This window comes from Lutra lutra, chromosome 5, assembly GCF_902655055.1.
Source record: "Lutra lutra chromosome 5, mLutLut1.2, whole genome shotgun sequence".
Taxonomy (NCBI): Eukaryota; Metazoa; Chordata; class Mammalia; order Carnivora; family Mustelidae; genus Lutra; species Lutra lutra.
In genome coordinates, this window is record NC_062282.1 from 7376816 (window position 1) to 7400753 (window position 23938).

General features: G+C 47.0%; 1 protein-coding gene across 9 annotated transcripts in view; it reads right to left on the reverse strand.

Annotated features, from left to right (window-relative positions):
* The window catches only part of SEMA5A (semaphorin 5A), a 469481-nt gene that overhangs the window by 365673 nt on the left and 79870 nt on the right, over positions 1–23938 (reverse strand). For 8 of the 9 annotated variants that reach the window (XR_007127428.1, XM_047729868.1, XM_047729860.1 and 5 more), the window contains one exon: positions 603–671. The exons of the other annotated variant lie outside the window; for it this stretch is intronic. The gene's annotated coding sequence lies outside the window, so the exon portion shown is untranslated. The remainder of the gene's footprint in view (positions 1–602; positions 672–23938) is intronic. 9 annotated transcript variants of the gene reach the window in all.

Consider the following 23938-nt stretch of genomic DNA (forward strand, 5'->3'; position numbering starts at 1 on the left):
CTAAGTATGTAGATCAGGGCTCAGTCAACTATAGAGCCTGTGGGCCAAATCCAGCTCAGTTCCCACTGGTCTTGGTAAATAAAGTATCCCTGGAACACAGCCCCATTTGCTCATTTACCTACTGTCTGTGGCTGCTTTAGTGCTACAGCACAGAGTTGAGTTGTTGCAACAGAGATTACAAGGCCAGCAAATCCTAAAATACCTACTACCTCTCCCTTTCCAGAAAATATGTGCTGTCTCCTGATTTAGATTGCTGTATGAAAAACTAATTTCTTAATATTCGTTGTAAGCTTCTTTTTAAGGGGATCTTTTCCAGATAGGGAAGAAAGTAAAAAGTGTCTCTGCCTTATCCTCAGCCAGCATTCCTTATGCTAGGAGGCAGTATTATGTTAGGGTTAAGAACACGGTTCAAATCCCAGCTCTGCCTCTGACTGTTGGGAAGCCGTGAGATTACCCTACCTCCCTATGGCTCCATTCCTTTCTGAAAGCTTGTTCATTCACTGCCATTTTTAACAGCAGAGATAATGTTACTCATAAGCTATCAGTGTCACTAGCTACAAATCTGTCGGTTTCTTCGTTTCCCATTGAGGTATCTGACTTACCAAGGAGGGAAAGGGGGGAGCGCTTCCTGGATCATGTATCACACTAAGGATCCACAGCACCCGGGCACCCTTGAAAAAAAAAAAAGAAAAAAAAAAAAAACAGAAAAAAAAGCTGTGGTCATTGCTTATCGATTCTAGAAACTCCCATTAAGGCCCAGCACAACCAGCGAGCTGTTTTAGCCATGTGAGTCCCGGAGCAAAGGGACCCAGGACAGCTTGGAAACGACAACAACACAGCCCACATGCTGAAGGGTTTTCTTCTTCAGAAAAAGAAAAATTTAAATGCTGCTAATGTATGCAAACAAATCCCATGAAACAACCAACCAAAAGGACCGTCATCTCGAAGCCATTTGAATCACTTTAAGTATTTTGAACATCAAATTCAGGTTGGTTGGGTGAATTTACCCATTTTATGATGGCCCTTTCATCCTCTTTTGGGGGGTATATTGTACTTTAAGTAATGCATTGGAAAAATAAGAAGTAAAGGCAGAAGGTATAGAATAAACTATACCGGGGCACCTGGGTGGCTCAGTGGGTTAAAGCCTCTGCCTTCGGCTCAGGTCATGGTCCCAGTGTCCTGGGATCGAGCCCTACATAGGGCTCTGTGCTCTGCAGGGAGCCTGCTTCCCCCTCTCTCTCTATCTGTCTGCCTCTCTGCCTACTTGTGATCTCTGTCTGTCAAATAAATAAAATAAAATCTTTAAAAAAAATAAAATAAAATAAACTATACCAAAAAATTTCTTTGTATTTTTATTTACACATTAATTTATTTGGTGCACAATGTTGAGACTTCATTAGGAAAAGAACCATAAACCATAAAAGCAGTCACTTCACTAAAATCAGGTCATCTCATTCCACCAGCTAACTGCCCCGCAATCTCTTCAATTTAAGATAAAAATCCTGAAAACCTGATACTCTATGTGACAGAAAGACTACTGCGAGACACCATGTTTACCAGAAACTGAAGAAATGGGTCACTTTTCCTTTCTGATTCATAAAGAAACATGTCCATTAGTAGTGAGGGATGGGTATTATTTCAAATCCCGCCTTGTAGGGCTCATGTGCTTTCTGCTGTCCTAGTTCACACGCTTCTTTCTACTCCCATGCTCTGCCGCTTCTGGCTCCCAATGAGCCTGGAACACACTGACATTGCCTATCCCGACATATACACTTGGGTAGCAGCTAGAATGATGATGAGAAAAGAAGAACTTCCCAGAACATTCTGGAACGTTCTGGCTATTCCTCTCTGCAATGATTCCCACACTGTCCACTTCAGTCATTATCTAAAGGCCATCTGCCTGCAGAAAATAAGCTGAATTACAGCATCTGGAAATTTGTAAAATTTCAGATCTGCCGAAATCAGCCAGTTGGAAGTCCTGAGGTTCAGAGGCCAGAGGCCAGCAAGTGGCTAAGCGATGCTGTCTCTCCATCACGATCCCTGCTTCCACAAGGTGCTTTTTGTTAGTTCATGGGAAGCAAGGGGGCAATCCAAAGCAACACATTCAGAATTGCCCAGCAAGGCTCACACAGCCCAGGTGCGCACACACAATAAAGCATCGCCAAGCCCAGTGTGGTCCCAGCTGAGTCTTTGAAAGCCCATGACATCATCCTTTGGACAGGAGGAGGTACAGATGCAAATCCTTGAGGCCAAAAGAGGAGTAAGGGAGCTCTCCCCAAGGTAAGAAGGCATACTCAGCTCAAGAAAAATTCCTAGGAGCAGCCAAATCCTTTCTCACACCACCAGTAATATCTCCTCTGGGTGTGGCAACAAACATGCTAGTTGGAACTTCTTTATAAAACAGCATGTTTGAATACACCAGCATCCTCTCTTGAGCCCTGTTTTAAAATCAGCACTTAAATTTCTTTGTATTGGTTTATTTCGTAGTTAAAATTCAAGTGACAAAGCGGCATTGTTGCTGCCAGGATAACCTGGCAATTTCCACAGCCTTACATGTGTCAGAATTAAATTTAAAACAGGGTTGATAATTAGGCCTGGAGACTGAGCCCTCCCATCCTCCCTCAGGGCAGTCCTAAGTTAGCGGATATGGTCTCCCCACTAGGACATCCAAGAGTCAGCAGAGGATGGCCACCTTCTTAAACCACCAAAAGACCCAGAGGCCAAAAAGGACACTGTTGTTCAGAATTCAGAATCATTGACTCAACCAGATAACTAGTCTAGGAAGAGGACATCCCAGCGTGGTCCAGCCCACAGCACTGAGGGGCTACTCCAGATCCAACTTTCTGACTTCAAAATCGAGCCCCTTCCTTGTGGGAAGGCAACACTCCAATGGCAGAATGTCCAACACAGAGTTCACGTGACTTGGAGGACACCATGTCTCCCTTCAGAATCCAAAGCTTAAACTGGAAACCACTTCCCAAAGCAGGATTGTGGGGAAGACACCCTGAAAGGGTCTTACTCTGTGTTTACATCAATGGTGAAAAAGACATTTTACATCTTGGGGCCTGATGGCCAAGCAACAGCATTGGGACCTTCTACTCCGCAAGGTCAACCATCTGAAAAGATGGCATTCCACCCTCTAACTGAATACGCCACCCTCCACACGACACCCACACGTGCCAAGCAGCACAGGCTCGGGAGAAGAAGCCACAGCAACAAGGCAGTGACCCTATATAAGAGCTCAGTGAAAGTCAGGGACAAAGCCTCCTCCGGGTCTGCAGGCTGAACGTTTCCCTCCCCCCGCAGTGAGGTCACAGATTACCTGGTGCAGAAACCATAAATCACTGACATATTCTAGAAAACGGAGAAGAAAGTCAAAAGGTAAAGAAACTACAAAGCCCCAGAGGGTTGCCTCGGGCTGGGGGTCGGACTATTTTAGGAGAAGGTCAAAGGGAGAAGCAGACTCCCCAAAGAGCTGGGAGCCTGATGCGGGACTCGATCCTGGAAGTCCGGGATCATGACCTGAGCCGAAGGCAGCCGCCCAACCAACTGAGCCACCCAGGCGCCCGGGTCGGACTATTTTAAAATGGATATTTAACTACCCATTGAATAAGAAACAGTTTAGGTTTTATTAAAACAAAAATGTCCCCATTTGACTCAATTCCATATTATCCTTTTTCTTCTTTTTTAGCTCAGGAGCCACTTTAGGAGGAACAACATCCGAAGTCCTCTGCATCAGAATTCTCAGGGAGAGCCACACTCCAGAAAACACTGCCCTTGCACACGCGTGTGCCCAGCTGTCCCTGCAGCAGCCCCTGGTAATTCACAAGCAATAAACCTTCCCTAGAAGCTGAACCCCGTAGCCACCTTCACGGGCTCTTAAAACTATCTCTTCATTGAAATGCATAAATAAAGTTTAAACATCAATTATAAGTTACGAAGTGCCCATCAGCACGAGGGTTTCTGTTAAAATATGCAACCTCCCCAGCCCGACCTACTCAGAATGAGGAAAAAATGGAGATTTAAACATTCTTCTAGAAACCAAAGGTCGGCTGAGCGGTGGCCTTTCTCCTACAGATACAGGAGAGAAATTAAAATTTCAGGTCAGTCTTAAAAGCTGAATTTAGAAACTGTACCACAGTAAAATCACAAGGAATACAATGAAAATAGATGAGACCACCTGGCATCATAAAGATGTTTAATGGAGTCATGGAAAGAACCCCACCCCCCAGGTACCGGCTCGGAGAACCTATAAACTGTTAGACCAGGTTTCCCAACTTGCAAGAGTTGTACCGTGGTCACGGGGCTCAACTAAGGGACACCTTGTACTCAGTCAGTCAGTCGGTCACCTGTCACACAGCCCCATGGCCATGCTCGGGAGGCGGTCAGACGACAAAGCAAGAACCACTCCGGAGCTCCTCCAAGACAGTCTACACTGGTCGATGCAATTCTGTAAAACTGTGGGGGAGAGGGAGGTTGCTTCCAGGCGGAAGAGTCAAGGAGAGCTTCCCGGAAGAAGTGAAACGCGATCCGGGGTTTCGGGGAGAGGTAGGATGTTCGAGAAGATGGTCAAGTGTGTGAGTGGGGTGTATCACAGGGGAAGCAAGCGGCAGACGAGGCAGGAACAGCCAAGAATCCAAGATGCAACAAAGAACCACTTGGCCAGAGCCGTGCTGGGTTGGAGCATGAGTGTCCGGTACTCCCTGGGGCAGGGTGAACTGAGGAAGCCCAGGTGTGGGGCCAGCAGACAGGAGACTGAAGGGTCATCTAAGGGGAACAAAGAAAGTCGTCTGAGGTGGAAAAACGGGACTGGAGGGGCTGTGAGGGCCAACACGGAGAGCCGGAGAGCCGGCCTCTGCTCGGACTTGGGGGGCAAGACAAGAAAGCAATCGGGAGGACGGACTCCAGGTGGGAGCCCCGGGCTGGGGAGCAGGCAGGGGCGGCATCGGGGACAGGCTGCTGCTGAGCGTGGCCACGCAGGGGCAAGGCTCAAAGGAGCCACTCCACGGACCTCCCGGACCAGAAAAGCAGCCGATGAGGGAACGGTATCCTGAGAAAAAGACGAGATTTCATCCAAGGGAGGGGGTCACTGAAGGCTCGTGAAGCCCCAGAACGAGAGTGGGATTGAGGACGATCAGTACAACACGGCAGCTCTGCAGGGGGACAGACAAGACGGGGAGAAACCAGAGGCCAGAAGCAGCGGCCACTAAGAACTCGAGATTTGAAAATACTAAAGAAAAAGCAAAAACACACCAAAAAAAAAAAAAAAAGCCCACAAACAAAAAACAAAGCCCCACACAACTATAAATCACAGCCCATTTTTACAAACTATTACGTGTACAGAAAGAGTCTAGAAACTGGGCATGGCCTCGACGAGCAAATGTCCCCAGATATAAGACAACAGTGCAACTAAGGAGAATGCGAACTTTCTCGCTGCAAACTGACGTACAGATTCAGGGCGGGATCCGAAGGCCACTGCTCTGGCCAGGAAGAACCATCTGGAGAGTCCACAGGCAGAGGCGGACAGGGCTGAAGGACCAGCCGACTCCGCACATGCGGCGCCTTTCCGAAACCGTCTCTAGCTCTGCTCTTCCTGCATGAGGTCACCTTGCACGATCTCCGTCCATCACTTCACATACACGTGCCCCCCTGGACTGTGCTCGGAGAAATCAACAGTGGACATTTAGGGTAAAGAAAGATGCTGCCGGAAGGGCAGGGAGGCTCCTGTGCGCTGGAAGGTGGGGTATGCACGGCGCCAGAAAACCCCAGACATTCAGAGAAGGAAAGGAGGGGGGGCCCTGGGTGTCTCAGTCAGTGAAGCATCTGTCTGCCTTGGCTCAGGTCATGATCCCAGAGTCCTGGGATTAAGTCCCTCGTCCGGCTCCCTGCTCAGCGGGGGAGTCTGCTTCTCCCTCTCCCTCTGCCTCTCCCCCCACTTGCACTCACTCTCTCTCTCTCTCAAATGAATAAATAAAATATTTATTAATAAATACTTATTAATATTTATTATAAATAATTATAATCATTTTAAATAATTATTAATGTTTAATAACAAAAATAAACAAAATATATTTTTAAAGGAGGTGCCCGTAGCAAGAACAGAGAGAGAAGAACTGAGGAGGCTAACATGGCAGAGAGGAGAGTTGGGCAGGGGCAGCGAGAGGGGGAAGGGGGCACCTGGGAAAAGAAGGAAGGGAGGGACAAGCACCCAAGAAGCAGCAGGCAGAGACCTGGGCACTCTGACAAGGTGCAGGCTTTTAAGGACAGAAATGGTGGCCCGCAGCCTGGGGCCCTGGCAAAAGGGAGGAGGGCAGGACCTCTGCTCCCAGCCACGCCCACATGCCTAAGCAAAAATTCCAGCATTCAGGAAAAACACGTGAAACTTGAAAGCAAATGCACAGAAAGCATAAGATGACGAAGGTCTATGGTGACAGCGGTGGCCGGTCCAGCACCGTCCCAGGTGTGTCTGCAGAGCAGCCCTGGCTCGTTGGCTCCAGGCTATGCGGGCTGGCACCAGGGGCTGGCTCGGGGAGCAGCCTCATCCTGATCTCCCCAAATACAAGACTGCTGACTGCTTTCATTCAAGAGAGACTCAGGACTCAAACGTTGAAAGTTCTGGGGGTTTTTCTCCTTTTTTTTTTTTTGAAAGGTAGGTCTGCTGGTCGGTTCCGTATGGCCTCCTCGACTTTGAACGTTGTCAGATGTGGCTATTTGAAAATGTTGAGAACAGCATGAGAAAGTGTCCCAACTCCGGACTTTTTTTTCTTTTTTGAAAGAGGTTCCATCGCCCGTAGATACCTGTGCTGCTCCCCGGCCGAGTTCCGCAGTGGCAAACAGCCCGACGTCAGTAGTGCTTCCTTAAGCGGCATCAGGGCAAACAGCTGGGGCTTTCGAAAGCTAGAAATCTCACACGGACATGCGTGACAGGACACATGCACAGCGAGGAAAAGAAACCACTTAACATACAGTAACACTGCACCCAAAAAGCAAATGGTTTGCCTTCTTTTCCTCATCAGTACACTTGGCCAATCAGACATTTTCCTGCTCACACTTGAGCTCAGGATGTGTGGAAGAATGACAAGCACAAAGCCAGTGTGGCACAGAAGGGCTCTGGGCTCCAGGAATTCACCCTTGGGAAGAGCTTTCCCCAAATCAGACACGATCTCTTTAGTCACCAGCTAATTGTTTTCTGTACAAATAATGCCACGTACAGGTCCGATACCGGTTAATAAAGAATCCGAGAGTCGTCTCAGGTGCACGTTCAAAAGCCAAGTGTGGGATGTCACAATTTCCCTTCCTTAAATCTCTGGCTGTCTTGGGGCCAAAGCAGGAACACCTAGAGACCAGCCCCAGGGACGGCTGGGGCTCTGTGGACAGCGTGTCCTCTCATGGGGACACAGGGCTCACCTCTGGGTCACTTAATGATGTAGTCAGCTGGCTCTGAGACCAGCAGAGGCAAATCCTACCTCCCTGAACAGAATTAACAGGCGCTTCCAAAATTTGAATTCGAAGACAAAGAGAAACGCCCTTGGACTTGGAGCTTTCACACCCAGATCCGCCATGACCGCCCCCTCCTTTGGACAGGTGGCGGTCACTGTGTAACCTGCTGGTTTGGCAGTATGAAACACTGCGGAAGCCCACGGGAAAAGTAAGGTGGAAACTGGGATTTCATTTCTCCAAGCACCGACTGGTCCTAACGACATGTGGGAAGAAAGCAACCCAGCTGTTCCCCATTTAGTCTCCATGCAGAGTCACCCCGTGCAGAACGCTGAAAGCTGGTAGGAGCTGCTGACCCCGGAAGGCGACATGGTCTGAGCGACGGGAACAGAGCTGGAGTGAAACACCTCCCACCTCCTAACTCCCAGACCGGACGGTGAGATGCGGTCTGAGCCGCCGAGACACACGAACAGAGGGAGGAAAAAGAGACGGGCAAAAGGCAACTGCGCAGCTGCTTAAAACACGAGCCATTTCTGAAATCAGCTCTCTAAGGACGTCACCATCTCTGAAGAGTGACTACTTTATCTCTGCCACGATGGGCCAAATTTTCAAAGAACAGCCTTCTTTCCACTAGGCGATTCCGAAGGGCTTGCACAATTGGTCGATTTGCATGAGCACTTGGCCTCTCAGCTTTCATTCTGACGGCTACATTCATCCGTCCTCTGTAGACTAAAAATCTCACCACTTGGAAAGAGAAGCGCATCTGAGGCTTGTGGAAAAATGGGGCCTCCCCATGCCTATTCACTCAGAACAACGCATCCAGTAAGACCTACCTTGGAAGCAGAGGTTTGCCCACACAACAGACGGCCAAGATTCAATTCTAAATCTCAGTTCAAGATGTAATTCTTAGATCAAAATTTAACTTTAAAAGAATTACTGAATTACAAAATATAACTTTTAAAAGAAATTACTGAATTACTCGTGTTACTTAACGCCAAGAAGGTAGACAGGAAGGGCTTGGATTCTTAGATCAGTCCTTCAGTCATTTCCTAGGAAGAGGGAAAGGTCTGCCGCAGATCAAATGCACTAGTGGCACCAGAGCCTTCCCAGAGCAAAGCTGAACTGAGCAGACAAAGGTGCGTGCGCAAGCTTAGAGAAAGAGGGTTCTTTATCCCGGCCAAGAGGGCTGACCACAGGATTCACAAAGAACTGTTAGCAAAACGGAAGTGGAGTCAATCACTCACAAAAATACTTTCTAAAAAACAAAAAAAAAGAAAGAAAAGAACAGACAACAGGTTTTAGAACTTGCTAGTCACAAAGGAGGCTCTCTCTCCAACTCAGGAGAAAGAAATGAAAAGATACTGTCCTTCAGTTCAGTCAGAGTGACAGATCAGTACAGACCCAGGCTAGCCAACCCAACATGCACACTGGTCAATGTCAGTTCTGGGTCTTCTGTGACTTATCTAGTTTACGCAAGCCCAAGACTGCTGTTTTACATGCGATAGGGTGCCCTGGGCCCAGCAAATTGTGTTTTGACTTGGAAAGCCAACTCTGGTGTTGTTTTCTGGTTTAAACCCAGCGAGGACTCCCAAGTCATTTCAAAACTTCCATCTCCCCAAAGACCAACTGAAATAGGTCCCAACTACCTGTTGGGTCTTCCAGGTCAAAGGTGGGCACCCAGGGCTGCCCAAGAAAGCAGCAGCTCATCTTAACGTCAGTCACGATGCTGAAAGATAGGATTCATCCCTCTTAAGGGCCTCTTTCATGTTTTTAAGACAAACAGAAGGCTTCACCCTGGAAGAATCCTTGGGTGTGTTGTATAACCAAAAATCTAATTCTGTTCTATTTGTCATCCTCTCAATATAAATCAGGGATAAAAATAAGAACTAGGCTACTACGCAGGGAACCAGATGGTGTCTTACCTTCCTATAAACACGGCTGTGTTTGGAGTGTTTACGCGTGCGGGGGAGGAAAAAAGATTTTCTTTTCTTACATTTGGCAATGAGTCACGTTGTCCATTTCAGGACCGACAGTACTGAAACTTCCTCCCCATGAAAAACCAGCACAGCTTCCCTAATGTTTAAAAACCAAGTGTCAGCTGCCTTAGATTAGTCATGAAGCCCTCTTCCCCATCCCGCGGCTCCATGACGGACGTAATCTGATCAAAGTGGACTCAGTAAATGCCACCAGCAGCCAGGAGTGTCCGGTCGCAAGCCGGCTGCTTCTTTGTAGGAGTCTGGACGCTTCCTTCATTTTTCTGTGCTAATATGCCCTTCAACTGTCAAGCCAGGAGGCTGACTTAACAGTCCCCCACTTGCCTGCATCACTGCCCCTGTCCTTGTTGAGCGACATGCTCAGGGATCGAACCTGGGAAAGGGCTGGGCTGAGTCATCTAGGGACGTTTCTGAGCTTACTGATTATAAAAGGAGCCCCAGGTAATCCCTGACCACCTCGTTCAATAAAAGCCCACTGCCCTGAAGCAACTGGAGTGTAAACAGAACCAACTGAAAACGGCAGACCACATTATACAAAATGGTATTTCATTTTCCACTGACAAGCCCCGCCAGCAAGTGTGTCCCCACAGGTGATGCTGGGAGGACTATGCCTAGGAGTGTTTGCCCTGCCCCAGCAGCGGGGTTGGGTGTGTCTCCTCTTCATAAAGCATCAGGAAAATGAATCCCTCCCCTGTTGGGTAAAAAGCACGAAACGGACGCCTGGTGTTGATTTGTTTTGTTGGCTCCTACAAGCTGCTGGGATGGTTAACTGCCCTCCTTGTGATTCACATGAAATTGATCTGAATCCAGAACTCAGTGTTTCCCGCCCTTTATATTTGATTGGTCAGCTGCCATCGGCCTAGCCAGAGTGGTCCGTGCCTTCCTGCTTGCTCTCAGAAACCTGCATGTGTCCTCGGTGTCCCCATGTGATGGGGCTTCCTCTTCTCTGTGAACAGGACACTCAGCCCTCCTCGGGCTACCTCATATCACCCTCTACTGTCATCTGTGAGCCTCCCCAGGTCAAGGGCAGTCATCATGCCCCATGCCCCTTTGAATCCCTATGGCGAGGCCTCCATAAATGAGCATGTTTCAGAAAGACATCTGAGGAGATCTCCTTTTTACTTCAAGGGCATGTGTAAACGCTAACAGACCAGGCAAAGGACCACAAGTCAGCTTCTAGAGACATCCTTTTTATGTGACATCACCCCTCCATCAACACCACCCAAGCAGCTACACCGGCTGGAACCCAGACACCGCCTGCTCCTCATCCAGGTCTAGAGCACGTGGGGCACCCAGCAAGGGCCCAGGGATCCTTCTACTGGCCCGACCCCCGGACCTCTCTGCGCCCTCAGAGATGTCCCCACAGACAGAAGGCAGCACCCGTGAACAGTCAAGACAGGAGATTCCTCTGTAATATGATCATCATCTCTGCAAATCTCAGGCTTCTACTGATAATTCTCTTAGTAAGCCCATCTTCCATAGATATCAGGAGAATTACTAAGGAAAAGTGTTTGTGAATTCATGATGTTCGGTTGGAAAAGCCCCAGTTCTGCAGGTGCGGATCGAAAAGAGATTGGCAGTTCTGTCTCCTGGACTTCCGTTCTCGCTCTCCCACCCGGGCTTTTGGGCACCTTCGCACAGGTGGGGTCCTGAAAACACCTGGGCCTCGGCCAGCGGCCTGTCCACCTGGCCCCTGCCCGCTCATTCCTGGGTCCCTGCTCCCCCGGACAGCGGCAGAGAAAAGACGAGCTTCAATGAGCTCCCCCCTTCACTGTCCAGCTTCCAACTTCACACGTGGCCCAAAAAAACACTGCAGTGCTCTGGCCAACAGGAACATGCAATGACAATGTAACTGACCAAATCAAAAACTTAAAAGCATTGTAAGTAATGAAGCACCGGGAAACCACTAGTTCTTGGGAGCATTTTATGCTTGACCTCAAAATGTGCATCTTAATCTCAACATTAGGGTTTTTGACTCTATTAGTTTATGATTCCAATGACCCCTTTTCAGGCCTCTGGAAGCGATGCTACTCTGTGAGGGTAGTAAGTCTAACAACGAATCCAGAGCTTTAAGTAAAGACTGTAGAACTCTAGCCTGGAGGACGAGACAATGATGCTGAATAAAATGCAAGGATCGCTGCACAAGGACCTGCCCTGGCTCTTTTTTTTTTTTTTTTTTTTCAAACTATAGAGACTCAAGTGTTGGACCGCAGGTTAGACACTCTTGTCAGGTTAGGCTTCTCATCCACATCCACTCTCTTGGACCGGCAGACCTCCGGCATCTCAGCCAAGCTCCTCATCTCTCCCACCAGAGACGTTTACACCCACTGCCTGGCGGTACCCAGTCATTGTCAACACCAGGGAAATGAAACCACGAACAAAACCCCTCATTCGAATGGAAAGCTGATGGCATTATGGGGGAGGAGGAAGGCGCTAAGACTTGTTACTGTACAAGGAACGAAACGTCTTGCCCGGTTGGCCATTTACTCTTCACATGCTTCAGCTTGCGCTGGGAGAAAGGGCACAACGAGTCATTATTGACAGGCCGTGCCCCATTTCCAAAGATTGCAAAAGAGCTATGAATCAGAAAAATGGCATGAGATTTCGGTGACAGCTTCTTTTCTCAGAGACTCCTATGATAGAACAGCAAACCACAACTCGATGCGAGGGCCTGGTGTTCCCATTGTTCTCGATAGAGACCCACTCCTCACCTCCTTCAAATTAGGTCTCTTCTATTCTACTACTCAGGGGTGCACAGGGATCTCTCAACAGAAGCTAGGAAGACACAGGTCCGTTATAACCATCCTAGGACGAGGCGGGGAGGGTCAGGAAGTTCCCAGGCTGACGGACTTCCCTCTGTTGTGAACCTTGGGAGATGCCAACTTCCCAGATATTTTTCTTGGCTTGGCCAAGGATGGCAGACAGGAATTCACCTTCACAGACAAGGTTATTGCACCTGAGCAGCAAGGAACGACCGTGGTTCTACTGACCCGTTCCGTAAAAGGGAAGAAAAGAATAAGCATGATAGAAATCTGAATAATTGACTGGTGTTAGCACTGTGCCTAATCCCTCCGCCTTCAAAAGATAACCCGTCAACAGAAATCTTCCTCTCACCTCCTCTCTGCACCTCTCCCCTGAGCTCCTTTCCATGTGTCAGCCCGACAAGCGGGCACGGGTTCCTTCCACTATGACAAACCCGTGGACAGAGGAAGGGCGAAGAAGTGTCAAGGACGTGAGCTTTCCTCCCTGAAGGACAGTCACTCTGGAAACGGCTCAGAAGATATCTTCATTGTGGCTGAAATCACTGGAGGGAGCCCCCTTCTCCTCAATGCCAATTTGCTTTGACAGAACCACCGCTATCTGTCAAGAAGCCACGGGCTTCCCTGAGCAAGATGCTCTGTGGGAATTCCTGAGCCCGCCCTGGCTTGTCGACAGAAGTCCGCAGCTTGGGGAGAAACAGCTGTAGAACCCCAGCCAGCGGGGCCGGCCCTCGGTGATACAACGCTTCACAAGGAGAACACACCGCACCCCCCACCAGTCCACCCCCGCGCCCCAGAGAGCCCAGGGCACGGGGACTGGCACTGCGACTCAGAAGGAGGTCTCATGACCATGTCAAAGGAGAAGTCGAATCAGACCACATTCCTTAAATGCAGACCAAACGGAACTTTCCTTCGGCTGGTTCCAGCACACTCTCCTAAACCAAACTTAAAAAGAGAATTGGAAGTAACGAGATAACCCAGAAGCTAACCATCTTGGCGCCTCACCCAGCTGGTTATTTAAGGTGAGATTTATTACAAAAGCCTCAAAATCCCTCTTCTCTTCCAGTTTAATGCAGAAGCACTGGGTCCAGATATGAGGATGCCAAGAGCAGGACAGGCAGGAGAGCTTCCGAAGGGGCTTAATTCATCCCCAGGCAGAAGGAATGTCCTAAGAGCCACCTCAGAGCCCATGATGTCTTCTAGCAGTTTCGCTGCCACCATCGAACACGGCAGCAGAAAATCCTGCTTCATTACCAGAAGCCTAAACATCTCCTCTAAACCCGTGAGACTCAGAGGACAAAAGAAGTCTGACAACTCTAGACATTACTTCCCTCTTAGGGTATTCTGATATTCACAAAAGGAAAGAAAAAAAAAAGAGAGTCAATCCTCGTGATTTAGATTCCATTTTTGTGAATTTACCCATCTGCTAAAATTGATTTTTGTAGCCCAAAATGTGTTCATCATCCGTGAGTTCAAAGCTAATGAACGAACTATATATTACATACGCTGTCTTTCAACAGAAACACGTGAAACCAGGTTCTTTATTGATGGGTTGATGAGGCCCTTGTGACCAGAAGCTTATAGGAACCTAACTGCGGATGGCCCCTAGGAGAGGTGGTTCAGTATGAACGGAACCTCGTTCATGATGAACGTCTAGAGCAGGGCACCACAGGTAAGGAGCACGGACTGTAAATGCAGGACGTTAACAAAAACACCCTAACAGAGTCCCCAGCTCTACCCAGGAATGTCAGCAGCTGACTGGCACGCAGGCACGCAGGTGGCCTGTGGGATCTGTGTGCGCACAGTGTGCAGCGTATCACTTGGTGGATGGAGATTAGGACCAGGAAACGGAAACTTGAAAGCTATCCAATCATTCCCAAAAAGCATAATGTTGGCCCTCCGGCCCCAGCGGAGCACAGAGCTCATCGCATGAGCTGTAAGCTGTGGGAGCGCTGGTGCCTGAATGTGTGCCATTACCTACCATGGGCAGAGAGCTCGCTGAAGTCATTGTAGAGGGAAAATGAGCCCTCTCAGAAACAGAAATCTGGATAATTATCGGCCATCGGGGATGACAAGCCGGTGGCCCAAGTCACCTACCAAATGAAGGCTCTGGCCTTGGCTCCCAGGACTCGTTAGGGCTCCCACTCTATAATGTGAACCAGATCCCCATCTTCCACATCAGATAATGACCCTTGGCCCCAGAGATTTAAGGGATGATTACAGTCTACAGAATTGTGTCTCATTACACTTGCAATAATATATAACAACTGAGGCTATTAACTTGAACTTCCAAATGCCAACACACGTCACATGTGGCCCCTCTGACATATTCCCATCTGTCATGTGTCCAGTAGGGAAGTGTGTCCTCACTACACAGCACAAAAAGGAGGAAAAGCAGAACCGGTTCAGAACAGTGCAAGGCTTCATTGAACGGAGTCATTTTGAGTACACTGAAATCTTTAATGTTAAAAATAAAACAGGCGATTCAATCCATAAATGCCAGAAAATAAAAAGGTCCAAAGCCCTTTCTTTCTGGCTTCGTGATGGCCTCGTAGTTCTTCGCTAGTGACTTCTCCCCTTTCATTATAATCTTAGGAACTGTAACTACCACCTTCTGAAATGGAATTGGTTTCCTTTTAAATTGCTCACCTTTTTTTTTATAATGGGAAACAAAAAACAAAAATAAAAACGGAGCACCTCTCTTCACTTCGGCCTGGACATGGTCAGTCACCACAAGAAAGTGAGTAAAATTAAGAGATAAGGTTCGCATGTGTCTTCAGACTAAGCAAAGATACTGATAAAACAGACCGTTTTCTAAGTTTAAGAAGAGGAGTTTCTCCTATGATCCAAAAAGATAAGTTGGCAGGCTCCACAAATACATTCATCAAGAAAAACACAAGAGTCTGGAAGAGCGATAAACCAAACCCACAAGTTAGAGATATGAGTCAGGCACCAAAATTTCTATCCCGCCAGCATCAGTCAGGGCTTTCTCTTGCGTATGCCCCGAGGCTGGGAATGCGGCAACGTAACCACACGTCTCCAGCAGTTTCCTGGTTGGTTTTCGTACTGTTGGCTGATGTCTAGAGAAAACTCCAAGATGGGGTGGCCGCGTGCCAACAGGAACAGGCCAGAACAGGAAAAGGGGTTTCAAACTGGGATCAAGCAATCCTGTAATAAGAAATTGTGAGAATTTTGTAAAGAAATGACTATTCCATCTGGGTTTTCCGCCAAATCTGGCTCTAAAAATTCCCTGATCTCTCAGAATACGAGATGCTAAAATAAGGACGCGTGCATCTCTAAGTTAACTGGGAGCTTTAAAGAGATCCGGTGGCAACATGAAAACGGGGCTTAGCGCCACTAAAATCTTGAACCGAAAAGCAGAGAAATGGTTGGTATTTGACTAAACTTACAGCTGCCCCTTCTGGGAAGGGAGACAGGTCAGCAGGGGACACCTTATCTGGAGAGCCTGAAATACGTAAAGCACTTAAGGAAGGACAAGATCAAAGGCGCCCAGTGAAGGCGGAGAAGGTGCTCACAGAGAAGGAGCCTCAGTCTGCCAATTACGGCGGGAGCTGGCTCTTTGTTTCCCAGAAGCCAACAGTTACAGGACTTACATTGGGGCATAAATTCTAATTAACGTACATCTTTCTGGATTCCCTGCAGAATTCCCACTCACCAACTTCATCCTTCAGCAGGGCTTGAGTGCCTGGCTCCCCAGCTTGACAAAGGGCTGGTCTGTCCCCAGCCCAGCCGGGGAGGGAAGTATGTGTTCCCGGCTGCCCTCCTGCCTTTCTGGAAGGTTAATCTCTCTTCTGCAACTGGCTGCAAATAATTGCTTCTGTTGAGGCAAGCATCAGGCTCCGGGTGCAGGTGAGAAGCAAGATTTGGCTGGGCAAGAGGGAGGAGTAATTGGAAGCAGACAACAAAACATAACGAAGGGAGAAAATGAAAAACCCTAACTTTCAAGGGAATTCAGGGAGAACAGCGAGCAGTGAGCGGACAAACAGGGAGAGAGGAACATTGCTGGCGAGCAGGCCGGGGACACCTGCGACTTTGGGAGCTCACAAAAAGCGTGTGTGTCCGAGATCCTGGCCCCCGTCCCTACAGCCCGATCCTAAAGGGGCTGGACGCTACCCCAAACCACAGAAGGACCAGGGAGAGAAGGAAGGTCTAAACCGATCCAGCTGCAATAACAAATCCAGAAGGGCCCAACCACGAACGCTTCAAAAAACAAACGTTGATTCAAAGCAAGGGAAAACCCAGCGCCAGGGCTGGGGTTGCAGGGAGGACTTCAAGAAGCACAGGACCTCACCAGACATCATTTTCAAAGCCATCTGGAAACCGCCTTTCGATGTGGTGTTTCAATGACAACAGAGGCCCAACTCGCTGTAAAAGAATAGGATCAAACAGGGAAACCCTCAGAAGGACCCGGCTCCTTGAACAGAGACTCGGCTGGACTTTTATCTCCCCAGGAAGACCTCCTCAGTCCCCAGCCGGCCTCTAAGCCCACAGGCCACTGACAGCTTCAAGAGTCTTCCTCCCGCTCCCCCTAAATTTTCTAAATCAATCCCAGCAAATTACCTGGCTGGGTACCTATTCTAGAGCTTTCGGAAAATAAACGGTCTCCCTTTTGTGCTAAAACCTGCAGCTACAGAGTGTAATTCCCACCAGAACAAACTCTGGCCCAGATTTCCCAAGTCACTAAAAAGACCCAGAACTTGTCATCTACGTGGGACAGCTAGGCGTGAGTAAATTGACAACTCACACTCTCTTTTTCATGACAACTTCTAAGAAAGGCTCCCCAGGAGGAGAAATGGCCCTATGACCCAAGTTCAAAACCTGTCACTGCTTTCTCTGTATAGCCTGGACTGTTTTTTATTTCTTTAACTCTCCCGAGTTTTCTTCTGCTGGAAAAGCAAGATAATAACAGCAACCAGGTTACAAGAAAGCTGAGTTTTCAAAACTATGTGTGTCAAGTTCCCGGCCGCCAGCCGGGCCTCAATCTGATTATCGCTGTGACAAATGGAACTGGGTCCTCCGCCAAAGGGGTCCCAATGGCCGAGGGTGTTGGAGGTTATCTATCCTATGAGCCTGCCATGACAACTTCCTTCTGGGCCTTGTGGCTTAATTTATAAAATAAAGTTAGCATGTCAAGTATTTCCTTTAATGCTCATTTCAGCTGTAGAAAATCTCAGGGCCCCTGGGTGGCTCAGTTGGTTAAGCGTCCAACTCTTGGGTTTTGGCTCAGGTCCTGATCTCAGGGTTGTGAAATCAAGCCCCACATTGGGCTCTGTCCTCAGCATGGAGTCTGCTTCAGAGTCTCTCTCCCTCTCCCTCTGGCCCCCCTGCTCATGCTCCCTCTCTCTAAAATAAATAAATTACATCTTTAATAAAAGAAAAGAAAAGAAAAGAAAATCAAATTATCTGGGAATTTGGTTTCTTCTATACCTCACAACTGCAAAGGTTCATTCTATGCCTCTCCTGACGTCTTTTTTCCTCCTAGAAACTTTACCAGAAAAACAAATAAACAAACAACAACAACAAAACACTAAAAATCATCAATGTGATGCCCCCGTAACATGTTTTTAAAGAGCAACAGGACAAGTTTTTGATAGAAAGCACAAAAGGAAATGAAAACGTACTCTTTAAAAATCAGCATGTCTCCTTTTATTTGAGAATGTTTTGTTCAGCGTGAAGCTCCAAAGAGCTGTTGACAGATGGGTCCCATTTTTATTTTACCTAGAGATGGTAGTTTTGTTCTAAATCTTCAAGTCGGCTACATCTTAAAAATTGACTTGATGGGACGCCCGGGTGGCTCAGTTGGTTGGACGACTGCCTTTGGCTCAGGTCATGATCCCGGAGTCCCGGGATCGAGTCCCGCATCAGGCTCCCAGCTCCATGGGGAGTCTGCTTCTCCCTCTGACCTTCTCCTCGCTCATGCTCTCTCTCACTGTCTCTCTCTCAAATAAATAAATAAAATCTTTAAAAAAAAAAAATTGACTTGACCACGATGGCGGTTTTTCTCAAAATCTCAGAATAACAGAGAAAGTATGAGCCTGAAGTAACTGCCTCAAACTAAACGAGCAATTGCCGCTGGTGCACGTTCCTCAACTTTTAAGCTGGAAAGACATCAGGCATAAACCTGTTAACAAGATGCGGAGGCCAGGCACGTCCCCGTGTGGTCACCATGCAAATTCTGGCGGCTTGCGCTCGGGCTGCCCATCAAACCACGGGTCTGGGCCTGTGTTACAAGTCCATAAGCTGAAGCTCCGGACGGGTGAGGGAAAGTCTCGGAACACAGCCTGGGGCCCCACATTGAAAGCCAAGTTTGTTGTGAACCACATCACAGGAAGCCGTGAATCGCACGGAGGGCAGGGCCAAGTACACGTAACCCACAAGCACCAGTGTCTGGGGGACCCAATGACAGCTCATGGGCAGGTAGAAGAGGCTGAGAAGCTGGGGCAGGGAGTCCCAGAGACGTATACGTTTTACCGTCAAAGGTGTATGACTAGTGACATCCTTTAAAGCCTCACGGCCTCCTTTCCCCTTCATTTAGGAGAAGATAAGCTATGTTGGAAGAAAACTAGTTCAGGCAGCCTTTGAAGGCTCAGCCCTTGCTCTGATCTATTTTCACATTTCACAAAATGTGGACCAGGAAGCTTTTTATCAATGCGAGTGGCAATAAATAGTGCTTATTATATTCTAAAGACAGAGCATAAGATTAGTATCTAAAATTCAATCTTATTTTTTAATTTGCCCATAATTACATCATTAAAATTACATCTTTTTTTTTAAGATTTTATTTATTTATTTGACAGAGAGAGATCACAAGTAGGCGGAGAGGCAGGCAGAGAGAGAGTGGAGGAAGCAGACTCCCTGCTGAGCAGACAGCCCCATGCGGGGCACAATCCCAGGACCCTGGGATCATGACCTGAGCCGAAGGCAGAGGCTTTAACCCACTGAGCCACCCAGGTGCCCCTAAAATTACATCTTTCAAAAAAAAAATTTAGAAACCTCCCAGAAAGCAACTAATGGACCCTGTTTCAGAAAGAATTTAAGGTCATTCCCAGGAAACCTGCCTCCACATGTTCATGTCCCTGCAAGATCCCTGAGAGTAAGTGGGACATGTGACTTGCTTCTACTAATAGAACACAGCAAAAGTGACAAGATATGAGTGACTGCATGATTATATTATACAAGATTTCAATACCCGACTTCTGGAATTCTTTCTCCCTGGCTGGCTTTGAGAAAGCCAACAGCCACGCTGGAGGAGTCTGCATGAGAAGGAGCTGTGGGAAGCCTCCAGCAGGAAAATGAAGCCCTCAGTCCTGCATCCACAAAAAAAATGAATTCTGCCAAAGGAATCTAGAGCCAAGCACTTCCCCAGTCAAGCCTTCAGATGAAACCCCAACCCCAGTCAATTGCCCTTGACTGCAGCGTTTTGGAGAATCCAGCTAAGTCATGTCCAGACTCCAGACCCACAACAACAGTGACATCATAAATGTTGTGTTCTTTTAAGTCACTAAGTTGGTTAATACATTAATAGATAAGTCATAGGGCGCTTGGGTGACTCAGTCAGCTAAGTATCGGCCTTCAGCTCAGGTCATGATCTCGGGGTCCTGGGATCGAGCCCCGGCATTAGGGTCTCTGCTGAACAGGAAGCCTGCTTCTCACTCTCCCTCTGACCCTCCCCACTGCTTATGCGCTAGCTCTCTCTCTCTCTCTCTATGTCTCTCTGTCTCAAATAAATAAATAAAATCTTGAAAAAAAAATAGATAAATCATACAGATCATTAACACTCAAGCTGTTTATATAGAGTGACTCAAATAATTTAAGATAAGTTTATATAATCATTTATTCAATTGAACTTGTCTATCATAAACTATAATTATATATTTTAAATACCCGATTTTAATAAGACTGTGTTTAACTACAACACAAATCAAGCATTGCAGAGAGCTCATTTGCATTTTCCGTTCACTACTCTGGGGTTCTCCAGATAGCGAGGCTCTAATCAGGTAAGAGAAAGAAGGTCACACAGGATCAAAACTTCATTTGATCATTAGTTATGAACCACAGATAGTTCAGCCTTTAAGTGACCTATAATTATTATGAAGTGTCCTATTAAATACTGTCTAATCTTATTTTCAAAATTCTGATAGATTATATAAATCATCCCAAGAACATTCTGATTTTGACACCAGCAACAGAATAAATGAAACACCTGGGAGTTTGTGGTTGCTGTTGTTTTGAGAGAGAGAGAAAGAGAGCAGGGAGAGGCAGACGGAGAGGGAGAGAGGGAATCCCAAGCAGGCTCAACTCTGGGCTCAATCTCACCACCCTGAGATCGTGACCAGGGCCAAAATCAAAATCAAGAGTCAGATGCTTAACCAACTGAGCCACCCAACCACCCCAAGCATGCGGATTTTGGAAAAGGCATGAGCAACATATTGCTAAATTATATTATGTCAGCAGCTCATGGATGAGAATAACTGTCCACAAACTCAAGCGCATGCAGGTTAATAAACCATGAATGCAGAAGTTTGTCTTTTACATAGAACAAAGCCGTTTACATGTAAGCAAACATCTCACTATACCAGCATATTCCAGACCATGAGAGAGTAGGTAAATGTACTATTCAATTAGCACTCGCATAACAAAGCACCAAGGACTGGGGAGCTTAAACAACAGGAATTTGTTTTCTTACAGTTCTGGAGGTTGGAAATCCAAGATCAAAGGGTCAGCTGATTAAGCCCCTGGTGAGAGTGCTCTTCCTGACTTATAGAGGGCCACCTTCTTGCTGTGCCCCCACATGTTGGCAGGAGAAAACCAAGCTCTCTGGGGTCTCTTCTGATAAAGCCACTAGCCCATCAGGAGAGGATCTAACTCTAAACACCCAGAGGCCCCATCTCCAAACATCATCACATCCCGAGGTAGGACTTCAACATATAAATTTTGGGAAGACACTATCCATAGCAATACATATCAAACTACTTCTTAAAGGCATAACTGTGAGTTAATTTAAACATGATTGGTATGTTTAAATAAATGACCGTCTTCAGTTAAAAATGTGTGTAATAAAACACACTATGTTAAACACCCAAGGAGGAAAATTTTGCTACGTATACAGAGCAGAATGTTTTCAATCAGGTCTTCATTTTGGGGGGAAGGGGAGGAAAATGTTTTCCTCATCTTGACATGTTTATCAATTTGAAACAGAACCAAATGTTCCCAGTTTATATTTTCTAGCTCCTAGAAATTATAGAATTCTTTGTTTCCTAAAATTCATTCTTCTCTTGTCACTGAATATAAGCAAATGAAAATAAATACAGCTAAGCCTTGAACAACACAGGGTTTGGGGTGCTGATCCCACTCCAATCCCAAAAGCACCCCTGAAAATCCATGTATAATTTTTGATGCCCAAACACTTAACTACTAATACCCTACTACTGACAGAAAGCCTGATCAATAACATGAACAGTCAATACATTTGGTATGGTGTACACATTACACACTGTAGTCTTAACATAAAGTAAGCTAGACGGGGCACCTGGGTGGCTCAGTGGGTTAAAGCCTCTGCCTTCGGCTCAGGTCATGATCCCAGGGTCCTGGGATCGACCTACACATTGGGCTGTCTGCTCTGCAGGGAGCCTGCTTCCTCTTCTCTCTCTCTCTCTGCCTGCCTCTCTGCCTACTTGTGATCTCTGTCTGTCAAATAAAGAAATAAAATCTTTTTTAAAAATAAATGAATAAATAAAGTAAGCTAGAGAAAAGAAAACGTCCCTGGGAAAACCACAAGGAAGAGAAAATACATTTACAGTACTCTTCTGTTAAAAAAAAAAAAAATCTTCATGTAAGTCAGCCCTCATAGCTCAAACCCATACTGTTCAAGGGCCAACTGCACTACACTCAAGCCTTCTATTCCCCTACTGATAAGACACTGACAAGGCTTTGTAATTGTGTTTAGAAACATTTTAGCTTATTTATTGCTTTAAGACTTAAATATGGTTGTTTTTTACCGTCTATTTTGCCATTCTCATAAAGAGTAGCTACCTATGATTCCTTCTATTGGCTGTTTTAGATTCCTCGGAACCCCGCTTAACAAGCAGCACGTGTCTTCTCCTTGGACCTAACCCCAAGATGGCTAAGAAACCTGAATAGGTGGTCTCACTGTAATTTACACCATTCACGAAAATGCTTATTTCTTTCATCATGGGTTTCTCTCATCTATATCATGCATTTAGCATAGAAATATCCTAGTACAGAAATGTTATTTAAGGATTATGGAACTACTTGGACAAAGCGGGAAGATCTCAACTACTGATGGGAAGGTTGAACCTAGAAGCCGTTTCAAACTATCATTGTCCTTCAGGATCACATAGAGAATGCTCACTAGATCTTCCGGAGTGTCCCAGAGGCGTGGGAGAAACAAAGGTATCACTGAGGGCAAAGCAAATATAAGGACCAAGCCCTGGCTTAGCTGCCACTGGGAACATCTAGAACAGTAGCCACGTGGAAACCTCAGCTTAGCCCTGGTGCTACTAATGGCCCAGGGAAAGCAAGATCCTTAATTGGAAACTGAAAATGTAATTCTTGGGGCGCCTGGGTGGCTCAGTCAGTTAAGCATCTGCCTTCAGCTCAGGTCACAATCTCGGGGTCGTGGGATCGAGCCCCACATCGGGCACCCTGCTCAACAGGGAGTCATCTTCTCTCTCTCCCCATGCCTCCCCCCTCCCCGACTCACGTGTTCTCTCTCTGCTTTTTCTCTCTCTCAAATAAATAAATAAATAAATAATCTTTAAAAAATTTTTTAAAGTGCTTCTTTGCTGCCAGGTAATGGTGGACCCCATGGTGCAAAGGCATGGAGAAGGCCAGTTTGCCCAGCAAACCTCCGTAGTCATCTGCCTTTTGCAGAAATGTCCCGAAATGGCACGACAACATCATCCTATCATGCCAGGCTGCCTCCCTTCCCTGAAAAATACACCTTCAGGAAGCGGGATAGTTACAGACCCCTCAGCGCACGACTATCCGCGGGGCACACTGCGTAGTGTGGACCCCACAGGCTACCAGGCAGAAGGCAGGCAACCCGATGGCTTTTTTATAATCTACAAAAAAAATAAGTGTAGTCTAAATAATCTGGTGTGTTTACACACACACACACACACACACACATGTAGTACCCAAATGTTTGCCATTTGCCACTCTGTGTGGCTAGAAAATAACTTCCCCTCCAGCCTATAATCTCCAAATTAGACTTTCCAACCAGGAAACCAAAGACCAAAAACATACTGGGACTGTGACACCATAAAAGTTAAACACACACACACAAATGTTTTTATCCTTCCTTTACACATTCTATTGTTAGGATGATCGCGCTGCTACAGACAATCCAGGCTTACAGAGTAGGGGCTGCGGAGACCAACTTCACCTTCCTCCTCCTCCCTCCCTTCTCCTGCTCCAGTGCTGGAAGCATCTGTATCCCAGGTCGCACCACTAAGGGATGGTCAACGGTCCGAGAAATAAGGATTCCCCTTACCTCTGAGCTCCCACAAAGGCTCAGACTGTGGGCAACTCTCTTAATTTATTCTAAACAACACAGTCTTATTTGGGAAAGACATGGCCTGGAAAAAAATAAACAAGAGAAAGGATCTCAAAGTAAAGGTTGTCAACTGCCCTCTGGAAGAAGGGCTGGGCTCAGCTATATTTTCAGCAACAAAGCATGATTTTCCTAGCAAGTCAGTCTGTTTG